This window comes from Zalophus californianus, chromosome 3 (genome assembly GCF_009762305.2).
Source record: "Zalophus californianus isolate mZalCal1 chromosome 3, mZalCal1.pri.v2, whole genome shotgun sequence".
NCBI lineage: Eukaryota > Metazoa > Chordata > Mammalia > Carnivora > Otariidae > Zalophus > Zalophus californianus.
Genome location: NC_045597.1, coordinates 55,087,109 through 55,100,341, shown reverse-complemented (window position 1 = coordinate 55,100,341; position 13,233 = coordinate 55,087,109).

The following is a 13,233-nucleotide window of genomic DNA, read 5'->3' as shown; positions in this document are numbered from 1 at the left end:
GCAATGTGCGCTGGTCACTTACCAAGCCCACAGTAACACAACCCTAGCAAGGAACCTGTGCATTCACTCACCTGCCTCAACACCATTGCCCCTGAATCAGTGTCAGATGGTTTTCTCTCCTGGTAGAAACCCCTTCAGGAGAGGATTCGAGCTTGGGACTTCCCCATGTCGAAGCCAACCCACCCTGACGGTATTTTATGTGTTCAATTCAATTCACACTTGAGCCTCCAGAAGGGACCCCCAGTCAACACGCTTGTTTTTATAAGCATTCATAAACAATTTTGAAGGACGTCCTTAAGTTGCTCTTTTGTTCTGTTTTTTAGGTAAAGTTGTCTCAGCTCATCTTTTCTCCTAATACATAGCTATGGACTCTGACAGAGTTCCTACTCACAGCAAGATTTAGTTGGTTGTCTCTGTGCAAAGTCGGTATAGGAGACAGAGCCCTGGAGGGCAGGCTTTGCCCTGAACCTTCTATCCAACTTCAAAGAGAGCTGTTTCCTCCTCTGGGCTTCAGTGTCCTTGTCTGTTAAACGACAGGGTTGTAGCAGATGATGTCCGGCATCTTTATAAGCACTAACATTTGTATTCCAGTCTATGAACCTTTGCATTATCATATACCCTCTCCCCAGGGCTGTGTGGGGCATGGTGAGGCCCACAGACTGACAGGATAAATGACTTGTGGAATTCTTCCCTCTTTTGACTGCTCTTCTGTCCTTCTTCCAAAGCGAGAAACTCACACCTCCGGGTGCTATGACCTGATATGGAATCTGACCAAGGTGCAAGCGCAGGAAGCAGTGAAAAGCTACATAAGGACAGACACCCATTCTGTCACATTCTGTCACATTCTGTCACATTCAAAAACGAAGGCCCACCGTCCAGCACCACATCTGGCGCCAAGAAGGTGCTCAATACGAGTTCTTTGAACAAATATATTAGTGAATAAATGATGTCGTCGGCTGAGAGAAAGGCCAATCTGATTAGAGAAAGGCTGCAACTTCCTGAAATGGACCTTGCGGGCAGCTCGAAGGTTCTCCTGGAGCCCACCACGTTCCGACAGCCTTGAATTCTCTTCTCTTCCCGCAGAGGTCTAAGGGATTGACAGAGAGTGCCCTAGGGTGTAGCGAGTGAGACTGGCTGTCCCCTCCCTACAGAATGTCCTACAAGAAAGGATTTTAACCCCTCACCAAATAGAGCCCTTTATTTTTCAATGACAGTTGGGAAGTGAACTAGCACCACTGAGCAGACGCAAATGAAGGTTCTTTTGGGTCTGACTGAGCCAATAGACGGGGCTCATTTAAAGGCAGCGCAGTGCATTAAAAAATTAAAGCTCAAACCATGCTCGAGAGTTATTTTGTTATCTTAAGTAGGTTAAACTAATTTGTCTATACTTTTGTTTATCCTTTAATTGGTTTAATAAGTTCTTTCTTCAAAGACAACACAGCGATAGATTTCAGCCAACTTTAATTATCACAAATGCCTAAATTCAGTCATTCAAATTAATTCCTGGGAAAATTATTTATTAACTTTCACAGCCGACTCTTCCAGAGGCTGCTACCTACTTATTTGTGGTGTTCGTCTTCCTTGTCATCTCATATTTTACTGTAATCTCTCTGATTTTGACTTCTTTTCTTTTTCTGCTTCTCCTTTGTTCCTGCTAGGTTTTCTACTTTTAATTCCTAACATCTCACTGCCAAATAGCACCAAGCTTCACTGCTTCTGGTATTTCTGAAATGTTGAGTTTCCCCCCAAATGTGTGTGCTCCCAGCAAATCAACACACATGAAGGAGGATCCAAATGTGGTTTGGCCTCTTTTTAATGCCTCTTTGAGTCCTGGTCAAAGTGAGAGAGACAGTGTGGCCTCGGACCTGAAAAAAAAAGCTTGGCTAATGGTCAGTAGACTAGGCCTGTGATTTAAGGGACTTTGGTTCACCTTTCCAGGCCTCAGTTTCCCATTGCAAAAAGAGGCAATTGAAGCTGACTGGCCTCCGTGTTTTCAGCTTTGACTTTCCACTGTGCTGTGAGAGGCAGCATTTGGAAGTAGTTGGTATGATTTATAAGCCATTTTAGGTCAACCAGAAAGGGATAATGTAAATCTTGAGAAATACAACTAACAGGGTGCCCATGAGACTCACATAATCACCTCTCTTCCTGGAGAGATTAGGAAATTGTGGTTTAAACACAAAACGCCCTAAGTTGCAGTCCTGTACTCATTGATTTAAAAAAACAAAAACAAAAACAAAAAGAGCTAAGTCAGTATTTTCCTTAAAAGAGGAAAAAAAAAAAAAGAACTACAAACAGTATGTTTTGAGGTGAAAGAAAAGTAAACAAGCATGAAAAAATGTTTATTAAAATTTTAAAACTTTCAGTCACATGACTGTTCTGGAACACAAAAGCCTTCCCTGTTTTTGTTACTAAGTGGCCTGTGATTTAAAGCTCCTGACAACACCAGCCGCTCACAATGACACTGTCCCCCCTTCCTCCCCCCCATGGTCCCAGCAGACGCTCATTTGTATGTATGGTTTCAGCCTGTCTGCAGTGTCTGGCCAAAGGGACAGATACTAATGACATATGTTAATTACTATCCAACAACTTCCTTTCATTAGAGTGTTTATTAACATTCTCACTTCTGCCCATTGAACCAGTTGGCACAGGGGTACACACTGGCAGCCCTGAGTTCACGTGCTGTTTTCACTCCGGGCTCACACGATAGAACAGATTTTTCCTTTTGGGTAATGAAATCTTTTCTGTTTATATGTCAGCCGGAGAGCTTTCTGAGATGCCCGGAAGATGACACCAAAATGGTAACTGGGGAACAAATGTCTTGCTGTTGTGGCCCACCTTCCGAATTGCTCTAGATGTATTTTGGTACCATACCATGGTAGGTATCCGTCCTTCCGCTTAGACATCTCTTCTGTATCATTAGTGGGCACCAAATAACCCTTCTTCTAACTATATGCACCCAGAAGCTATAAAATAATTTGTGTATTAGTGAAACTACGAACTATCTTAGGAAGGGGCGCCTGGGTGGCTCAGTTGGTTCGGCAACTGCCTTTGGCTCAGGTCATGATCCTGGAGTCCTGGGATCGAGTCCCGCATCAGGCTCCCTGCTCAGTGGGGAGTCTGCTTCTCCCTCTGACCCTCCCCCCTCTCATGTGCTCTCTCTCTCTCTCTCTCTCTCTCTTATTCTCGCTTTCTCAAATAAATAAATAGATAAAATCTTAAAAAAAATTGTAAAAAAAAAAAACTATCTTAGGAGGCACATCAATCCTAAAATTTAGGAGCATGGGCACGGGGGAGCAGGGGCAGGGGGAGAGTAAGCTAGCCAGGGAAAGGTCTGAAAGGCCCAAACTTTGGATAACATAATGAACTATGAACAGACACATTTTCATATTTAACAATAACAGCACAATTAACCATAAAGAGCTCTTTAGATCTTTCCACGTCATTGATTGCACATGTTCCTTTAAGGTGCCCTGAGGAGGGAAATGGACAAGTCACCGCCCGAATGACAAAGCAGGAATGACACGGTAAACAAGTGTTTTCCAGTGTTCTCACCCAGTGACATTCCCCAGCATCACTTGTCACAGAACATCAACTGTAGGAGAGAGAGTAGAATGCTAAAGAGGCCTTTCTTAGACAGTCGCTTTGTCGGGAAATCACTGTAGATTCCACTTTCAAGGGGATTGGAAGTTCTCATCTGATCAGGCTGTCTTGCCACAAATATTAGACTAATGGTTTTTGTTTCGTTTTGTTTGCTTTCATATTAGAACACAGCTTTCAAATACCATGCGAAGAGCGGTGATTTTGCCAAGGGAGTTTCACAGTTGCAAAGGCCTTAGGGCTTTTGTAGCTTCTTTTTAAATTAAAGTTAAAGCAAGCCTGGGCTTTGTATTATCAATCCTGTGAGGAGGCCACACTCCTTTCTCTTCTTGTTCTGTGTCCCAGGCACCAGACCCAACCGGCTCCCAAGGTTATGTGATCTAAAGCCAAGGCCACGCTTAGTCACACTCTGCATGGGTCTGGTGTCAAGGAGCTCTGGGAAGGAAAGTCTCCCGCATTGCCGGGAGTGGGCAGATAGTGGCGTACCATCAACAATGGGGACGATGCTTTAGTGAGAGGTATTCATTTAATCCACAAATATTTGTTACCTACAAACAAAGCTGATATTTAGCTGTTATGCACCAGTATGATTGTATCTCCTAGTTTTTAAAACATCAAAATACTTCCATACTGATGGTTAAATGTCACTATCCTGAGCCGTCCCAGTATCCCCCATTTGCCCCAGACATATCAATCCCCTTGTACCTCCCGAATTCCCTAAGACCAAGCACCCTCTGAATTCCCAAGATCAAGTACCTACAAGATTCGCACTTAGCCCCACAGGGGCCTCCGGGACTCTGCTCCAGGACCAGAGCTCACGTTGTGTGGAAAGGGCAGTGACCACTGACATGGGTGTAAATAGCTAGACTCTCACCATTGCCTCTAATATCCCAGCATTAAGCTGGGTATCAGTGATACACAGAAGAATAAAACATTGACCCCTGTCTTCCAGGATCTCCCAACCTGGTGAAGACTACCACGAAAAAAGCTTTATGCTAAACCCCAGGAATTTTGAGATGATGCTATTTTGGTGAAACTGCTTTGCAGACTTGGACACTAGACTATATCAACATGCTAGATGGATCAAGTTCTCAGGGGCAGATTCACATCAGTCAAGCTCTCAAGAGATGGTCGTATCAACCAAAATCACAATTTATTAATTTGTGATGAGAAATGAGAACTTCTTAGCAGAGTGGACATTTGTGTCACCTTGACTAACACATTCTCTCCCAGTAGGAAACAAAATAGGAAGACAAATGGTAATGAGAACACAGCTTGAGTACACAGCCTGAGCAGGGGATTTTAGAGGGATGGTTTTAATGTCAAAGGGTGTCACATTTTCTTAAGCTCATGTCTTCATTTCCTCTTGGGAGAGGGACCTGCCAAACAGGACTGGATGTTCCCATCAGCTCACCCATGCCCTCTCCCCTTGACGAGCCCTTCCCCTCTGACTCCCACTTTCTCTTTCCATGCAGACCTCCTTCTTCGGTTTACTCATTCTATCTTTAGATTTGTTAATACCTCCAGCTAGGCTCCAGCCAAACTCTGTTGGTTTCCTGTCCCTGCTTGGAAGCCTTCTCTCTTTCAGGTGTCCCACACAGATCCTGCTGTTTGGGTTGGATTGTTGTCCTTTAACTCTTGGCTTCTCAGATTTGGCTAAACTTTGGAGGCATTGAAGAAATCTTAAAAAATATTGATGTCTGGTTCCCACCCCCGGGAATTCTGATTTAACTGATGATACAGGGTGCAGTTTGCTCACTGGGCTTTTTTTTTTTTTTAGACTTCCCCAAAATATGCAACCAGAATCTGGGGCTCCGGAAGAGTTGAAATTCGAAGAAAAGAGCTTTGAATTTGAACCAAGTTTGAGAATCACTGATACCACTCTCAAGAGTTGGAGGATGTCTTGACCTGCACCAGCTTTTACCACATGCCAGTGCTCTGGTCCCAGTGTGAGCTGCTGTTTTATTTGGTCTGGAGTGGGAGCCAGGCATGGGCATTTTACAGAGCTCCCCAGATGATTCCATTGTGCAGCCAGGGTTGAGATTCAATGGTCTAAACATTAATTTCACTGAATTTTTGGTATCAATTCCTCCTTGGACTTGGCATTGCACAGAGCGGGGAAATAGGGAGATAGTTTGTGGGAAAGGTCTGTAGAGGTGAGTTTTTCCAGAGGAAGAGCAGGGGCCTGGGTGTGTAAGCCCAATGGCATCAGCAGGGCAAATATGTGGGAAGATGGGGTAGAGGAACTCAAAGTAGGTTTCTTTATATGTATACTAAGTGTATGCTATTTCCCTGCCATGGACATGGATTGGGGTATATACTCTTAAGGAGTATCTTCAAGTAACTTCAGTCAAAGTCAATGAAGTCAATGGGTGTACTTGAGGCAAGTTTGGTCTGCCATATACTTTTCTCTGGGAAACTGACTTCTTGTCTTCTTCGAGTACTCTTTTGGCTGCTCCTCTGTGCCTCCCACCTGAGCCCTTTACTTTCTGAAGATCGCCGTCTTGTAAGAGGTGTAGCCACATTTTGGTCCACATTCTCTTTAACAGTAGCTCTGTTTAGCAGAGAAGCAAGAGAATGGGTACTCCCAGGCTGTCATCTTCCTAAATAAGCTAAGGATTTTCCATTTTCCTCACAATTCCCTAATTTCCTGTTGTCGTTTTTAACCTTTCCAAAGAACATTTGTATACAATTCATTTGGGCTTTCTGGGTGTTTGTAGCCTTGTCTGATTGCAGGGCATCTGGGAAAGCCATCAACTTCACTTTGTAAGCAACTTAAAAAAAAAAAAAATGCATTCCGAGGAGAGCAAAAGGCCGTGGGCAGGGCTGAGGCCTACTCCAGTGCCTCCACCCTTCCTTCTCCTGGGACTGCCAGTCATGGGTCTTGGAACTCAATGAGTTTGCGTGAGGACAAGGGGACAGAGCAGGGCCACTGTGCAGATGACACTGCATGATTCTAAGGGAGTCTATGATCATGGTGCCTCCAGCCCCCTTCCCCCACTGCCCTGTTCAGCAGCCCCAACAGAAGTCCTGTTCTTTGAATTTCACCTGCTCTGGGGCCCCAGATTCCAGGGCGCATTTGTGCTTCTGACCCATGCAGGCACCAGAAAAGTCCTTTGTTTTCTTTGGGCTTCATTTGTTCATCTAGAAATAGATAGGTGTTTTCCAGGTCTCAGCATTATTCCAAAAGTCATTTTCTCTAGGCCTGTGCGAGCCGGCTATTTGCAGGACAGAAATAATTTGCATATAATCTCTCTGAGAGACTAAAGAGAACATTAATTTGAAGATGTGGATAGCCAGATCTGAGGCTGGGTCCTTCTCTCTGGCCCCTCTGTTTTATCCATTTCAGATCAGGATCCCCTTGAAGCTCTTCCCTAGCTTCTTCACATGAGGATCCAGTATCTCTCAGCAAGCAACTATGGAGGAAAGCCCCTCCAAAAGGCGTCTCTCTCTGGCATTCAAAGAGGAGCCACGCTCAGCTTTTTATAATCTTATAAATAAATATCCATAATTAAATGTGGTTGTGGAAAATAGCCCTTTCTCTCACTGTAATAGATAAGTTACAAATCCGGATTGTCTTTGTCTTCAGAAACCCGCAGCCTAGACGCACATAGGTTTGTTTTCTAGCATTCGCACGGTCATGCATTATCACTGCCTCATTGGTCTCATGTTGAACTGGTCACTGTGGGATGCTTCTCCAAACTTCCAGATGCTGTAATGAATGGTAAGCCCAGATGAAAGAGAATTGGATCCTTAGGAGATTGATAGGCATCCGGTGTGGTGCATGCGTGCGTGTGTGCGTGTGTGTGGGTACCCCTGAGAAGTAGTTTGACTTCCTTGTTCAAAGACATTTATTTGCTCATTATTCAAAGTAACAAAAACTTCCAGGAGTCAAGTGTGCTAAGAGCACGTTGCTCTTGTCTTGTTGCATGCCCTCTTTTCTAAAAAGAGTCTCTTGTAATTGTTTGATGTTACCCTGGAAGACCCATAAAGATTTTCGGTTAGAAATGTAGACTGTTCAAGCTAACAGACACCATAGAGATCATCCATCTGACGGCGGCACCAAGCTTCTACACATGAGGAAGCAGAGATGTCAAGTCACAAAGCAAGTTTGTGGCAGGGAACACGCAGGTCCTCTTGACTATGTTCCCCCCGAGAACCTCAACCCCACATTATGGACATAACCCTGTTTTCCCCATGCCTCCCCTACCTGAAGCTGGACTGCATTATTAGTAATGAACCAAATTTCACTACTTCATTCCCATTCCAGCTCAGCCACGATATCCTCAATTCTCTGAAACACGTCTCCCCAGTTTTCTGGGAGTCTCCATATACTCATGACAAATTTATTCTGCTGGGTCCACCAGGCCACTCTTCCCCACCAGACACCTGTGGGCACTGCTATCTCATGCCACAGCACTGGAAAGTGGTGGAATTCCCAAAATGTTAGAGTTGCCCTGACCCAGGTCCCACCTCCTCTTAGAAACGGCCTCCCTCACCTTATAGTTATGCAGCGACCTCAGGGAAGCTGCTCCCTCTGGGCTCTGGTCTTTTCTGTAAAGGACTCACACAGGAGTCTGACTGTTTTCTGATGCTTAAAGCACTTTCAGCTAATAACTGGATACACTTATGTTGGATCAAGTCGCTAAGGAAAGGTTAGGAATGAATTAAAGTTCTTGGGGTGTCACAGTGGGGCATCATGCTCACTGTGTGTTTCTTCTTGAATCCAGCAGTTTTCAGATAGTGCTACACAGAGCCCTGCGTTTCCAGAGGTTCCTCAGGGGCTGCCTAGAGTGGGGATGGGGGAAGGTGGTAGAGCGCTCAGCACAAGGGGTGGCTCAGTGGGCAGGTCCCTGGGTCCCCCCTGTCCACCAGATTCAATCAGATTCAACTGTTCTATATCCTGAAAGATTTCCATTAAATAGAAGTTTTTTGCTTGAAAGAAAAGTCTGGAATTTTTTTTTCCAATCAGTTCATTTTCATCAAGAACAAGCATTAGGCATCCAAGATGTGCACGCTTTGCCATTTAGAAATATTGTCCATTCATTTGCCAGTGATTACTAGTCAAAACACTTGCAATTAAATAATTTTTTTTCTGTTCTGTGTTTCACGACTACATGTTCATCTGATATGTAGGTCAGTTTGTTTCAGGGTTGGATTATTTTTGCTTTACTTTGCTTTCAAATTTTTTACTGTTCAAAATGCAATTGTTTGAATAAAAACCATTTTGTTTCAATTACTTAACACAGATACTCTGGGAACATCAACAGTTTCTTGGTACAGCAGGGACACATCCACTGTTGGCATTTAATAAGGTTTCTGTGTTTTTGTTTTTTTTTTTTTAACTTTCCCTTTTAGCTCTCAGAGTTATTCCTGTATTCACTTGAGGTTTGCCCTAGTATTTTTCTCTGGATTTCTTTATCAAGCTCTACATTTTGCCAACTCTTCCATTTAGGTGTTTGCTTTTGTAAGATGATTTGCAAATGAGAAATGATTAGCATTTTTCAGATGTTGTTTGTTACTTTTGTGCTATATCTTCTCTTTTTTATAAAGGTCACAGGACATGGATTACCTTTCCGTCTTTATTCTTCCTTATCTTGAAGAACCGTAGGAATTACATACCTGAGGCAATTGGTGAGTCAATTTATACTTGAACAAGTCGATACTTGAACAACTTGGTATTTCTGATACCAAGTTTTCCTTCCTGGCTTTTTTTATTTTTATTTTTTCCTCTTCCATGGGTTCCTTAGGAGCTGATTTGGATTCCTTCTCATATTCCACATGTTCTGCCTGAGACATCCCACCCACAACCACTGCTCCAGAATCACAGCGGCAGGAACCATATCTATTTACCTCTCACGCTCTGTCTGCTTTCCTGAGTTCCAGAACCATATTTTGTTTCCAAGAAACACACTTCATTTTTCCAAAAGTTTTTATTATTGAAATCTAGTTGACATACAATGTTGTATTACTTTCAGGCACAGAACATAGTAATTGGACAATTCTATACATTCCACATGCTCAACATGGTAAATGTAGTCACCATCACTCACCCAGCAGCGTTGTTATAACATTGTTGATTTGTAGTCCCTGACTGTACTTTCCATCTCCATGACTTGTATATTTTATAACTAGAAGTTTATATCTCTTAGTCCCCTTTATCTATTTCACTCATTCTCCCATCTGCCTCCCCTCTGGCAACCACCAGTTTGTTCTCTGTATTTAAGGTCTGTTTTTGTTTTTTGTTTGTTCATTTGTTTTGTCTTTTAGATTCCACATGTAAGTGAAATCATATGGTATTTGTCTTTCTCTATCTGACTTATTTCTGTTAGCATAATACCCTCTAGGTCCAGCCATGTGGTTACCAATGGCAAGACCTCTTTTTTTTTTTTTATGGCTGAGTAATATCGAGACTCATATTTTTAATGGCTAATGAGTTATCTTCAGGAAGTCCCCCAAGGCCTCAGTATTAAGCTACTTCTTGCAATAAAGAATTAAGCTGCCTCCACATAATGAGATAAACCATTATGTTTGCTCTATAATGTTATTGTCTTTTGAGTCAAGTATAATGCCAATTCAATAATATTCCCTTCTCAGGGTCAGCTAAATACAAATGCTAAGAGCAAGTTTAAAAGAAAATAATTATTATTAGAAGGAATCTGCTATATTTTAATTGAAGTAGTCAAACCAAGCTATGGCTCATTGCAATACAGGTTTACCAGCCTTCTGGTGGTCTAACAGCCAATCCTCTGGTAGGGAACCAGGCACGTGCCCAAGCTATGTCAGGAACCATATTTATAAGACTATAAAACATGGAATATAGTTCCCCTATTGGAAATCCCAGTTTTGGAAAAAAAAAAAAGGGAAAACCTGTCCCTTTTAATTGGAATTTGGAACAAAATATCTCTTCCTTTCATGTGCCTGAAAGTCTAGATCATATTCCTCTCTTGACAGCCATTTACTCATCCCACAGATATTTGCTGCATGCTTTCTTATAGCAGGCCCATTCTAGATGCTGAGAGACCTTGGAGACCAAGACAGGGAGTGGAGCTTTACCTTCAGGAAGCTAGTAAACAAGCACATAAGTAACATGACTTTGAAGGTGGTAAGTAAGGTTGGGAGATGAAGCAGAACAAGGGGAAGGAGTGTGATAGGGGGACTACGGGTGCTGTTTCAGGTGGAGGGCGAAGGAAGAAAGGATTCTCTGAGAAAGCAGCCTTTGGACAGAAGCTTGAGTGAGGTGAGAGAGAGCTCTGCACAGATCTGGGGGACGAGCATGCCAGGTGAGGGAATAGGAAGTACACAGGTCAAGAGATGGGGATGAGCTTGATGTATTAAGGAGAAGTTATTAACTTGGTGTCCATGGATAGAATCAGAGGCCCTGAAGTTGAATGGGAAAAAAAACTGCATCTCTCTTTTCACTAACTTCTAACTGAAATTTAGCTTCTTTTCCACTAATAAATATGGGCAAACTGCAGTGTATTAGCTGCATCTGTAACTCCATCACCCAAAGAAATCACAGACACTTTCATACTGCATTATAGTTGTTGCAGATATCTGCAAATGTCATTTGTGCTCTGCTCATCACGACTTCAAAATTATGACGGTTGTTAGAGCAGCTAGATCCTGTTGTTCATGTTGATGGAGAAGCACATCTATTATTCTATCACAAATGTGATTTTTTAATATTCTGGTAATCATACTTCAGGGCAGTTGTATCCTTTGTAATCTCATGTATTTTACTTTATGAATTTAAAAACTTGCTTCTGAGAGGCGATCCATGGGCCTTCTCAGATTGCCGAAGGGATCCACAGCACAGAAAAGGTTGAGAACTCACATGTTAGAGGAGAGTCAGGAAGCAAGAGTAAAGTAGCAGTTTAGTAGTTGAGTTTGACAGGGTAGGCAGGAGCCAGATCATCCTGGCTGGAGAGGCCCCAGTCAAGAGTTGAGTGTTTATGTTAAGGGCAATGGGAAGTTAGTAGAGGCTTTTGACTGCGGGTTTTTTTTTTTTTTTTTGCTTTGCTTTGTTTTGTTTTAAGTAAGCTCTAAGCCCAATAAGGGGCTTGAACCCACAAGATCAAGGGCCACATGTTCTACTGACTGAGCCAGCCAGGCATCTGTAGAGGCTTTCGAGTAGGGAGGCAACATGATCTGATTTAAGCGTGAGGTCCCTCTGGCTGCTGTATGGGGAAAAGATTGTTAAGGTTCAGAGTGGTATCCCGGAGACTGTGAAAAGACCCGCTGGAAGGCCAGTTGGAAGATGATGGTAGAGGTGGTCGAAGAGGTCATGATCAGTGATGTATTTTGAAGGTAGAATGGACAATTCAATGACAGACTGGATGTGCCCGTGTGAGGAGAGAAAAGAAGAAAGACTTTCAGGTTTATGGCAAGTGGGTGAATAGCGGTGCTGCTTGTCAATATGGCAAGGGCTGGGGAGGGGTAGGTCTAGGGAGGGGTAGGTCTAGGAGTATGGGGTGAGGTGGCTATGGAACAAAGAGTTCTCTTTTAAACAGGTTACACTTGAAATGCCTACCCGCCATCCACATGGAGCTAACTGGGTAGGAGCTGGGTGTGACGATGGAGCCTGGAAAGGGGATAAGGGTTGGAGAATGAAATTTTGGGTCCTGGCTATACATTTGATATGTGAAGTCATGGCACAGGATGAGATCAGCAAGGGAGAGAACACATCCAACATTAAGAGGTCTGGAACAGAAGGAAGGAGCTGGTAAAGCTGAACGAAGAGCACAGCAACGGAGACAGGAAGGTGGTAGGGATGTTTAAAGAAATACTGGGGAAGAAAGAAGTCATTTGAATCATAAAACATGCCTTAGTGCAGATGCCACACAATACTTTAAAAACTGAATTTTGTGACACAAACAACCCTGGGGAAGCAGAGTATGAACTCCACTTGGAACTGTGTTGTAGCCATGGCCAGATCCTAGATTTAAGGCCTTGATATTTTGATGTTGTAGGCCTTGGTTGGCATGTAAGCGTGTTATGTTCTTGGGCATACTGTTTGACCACTTAGCTCTTTTTTTCCTTTTTTCTGTCTATAAATTGAGATCCCTCCATACTACCGACCTGTTTCACAGGCAGATTGTGAAAAAACCTCACATACCCACATGAGAAAATGGATCACAATTTGCTTTGCAATATCAAGGTGTTAGACATCAGGGTGGGACTTCACCCAACTGTGTGTTCAGTATGGCTGTTTGGGTCCTGAGTTCACTGGTCCGCATCTTTACTATATGACTGTACGAGGCCCTGTTCTAGACAAAAGTGTGGAAGAAAAATTCACCTTTAGCTGTTTCATGTCTTTTTTTTTTTTTTTTTTAGGTACTTCTAGTCTTACTTTGTCAAGCCCTGAAGGATCTCCTGAGTCTGACTTCTCCAGGGGTTTCACATGATGACGACCTTTCCCAAATCTCTTTCCCCAGGGTGTAGTAAGCCTTCCCATTCCCTCAGGGCTGTGCCTAGAGATTCATGCTACCAACACCCTGGCCTTACATTTACTTCACCAATAGGCACAGAGCCTGTGGGGGTTGTGGGAACAATCCAGTCCTTAATAGGTACCGGTGGGGATTCCTGCTTCATCCCCTACCCTTCCCATTATCTGTAACACAGTGTGTCCCT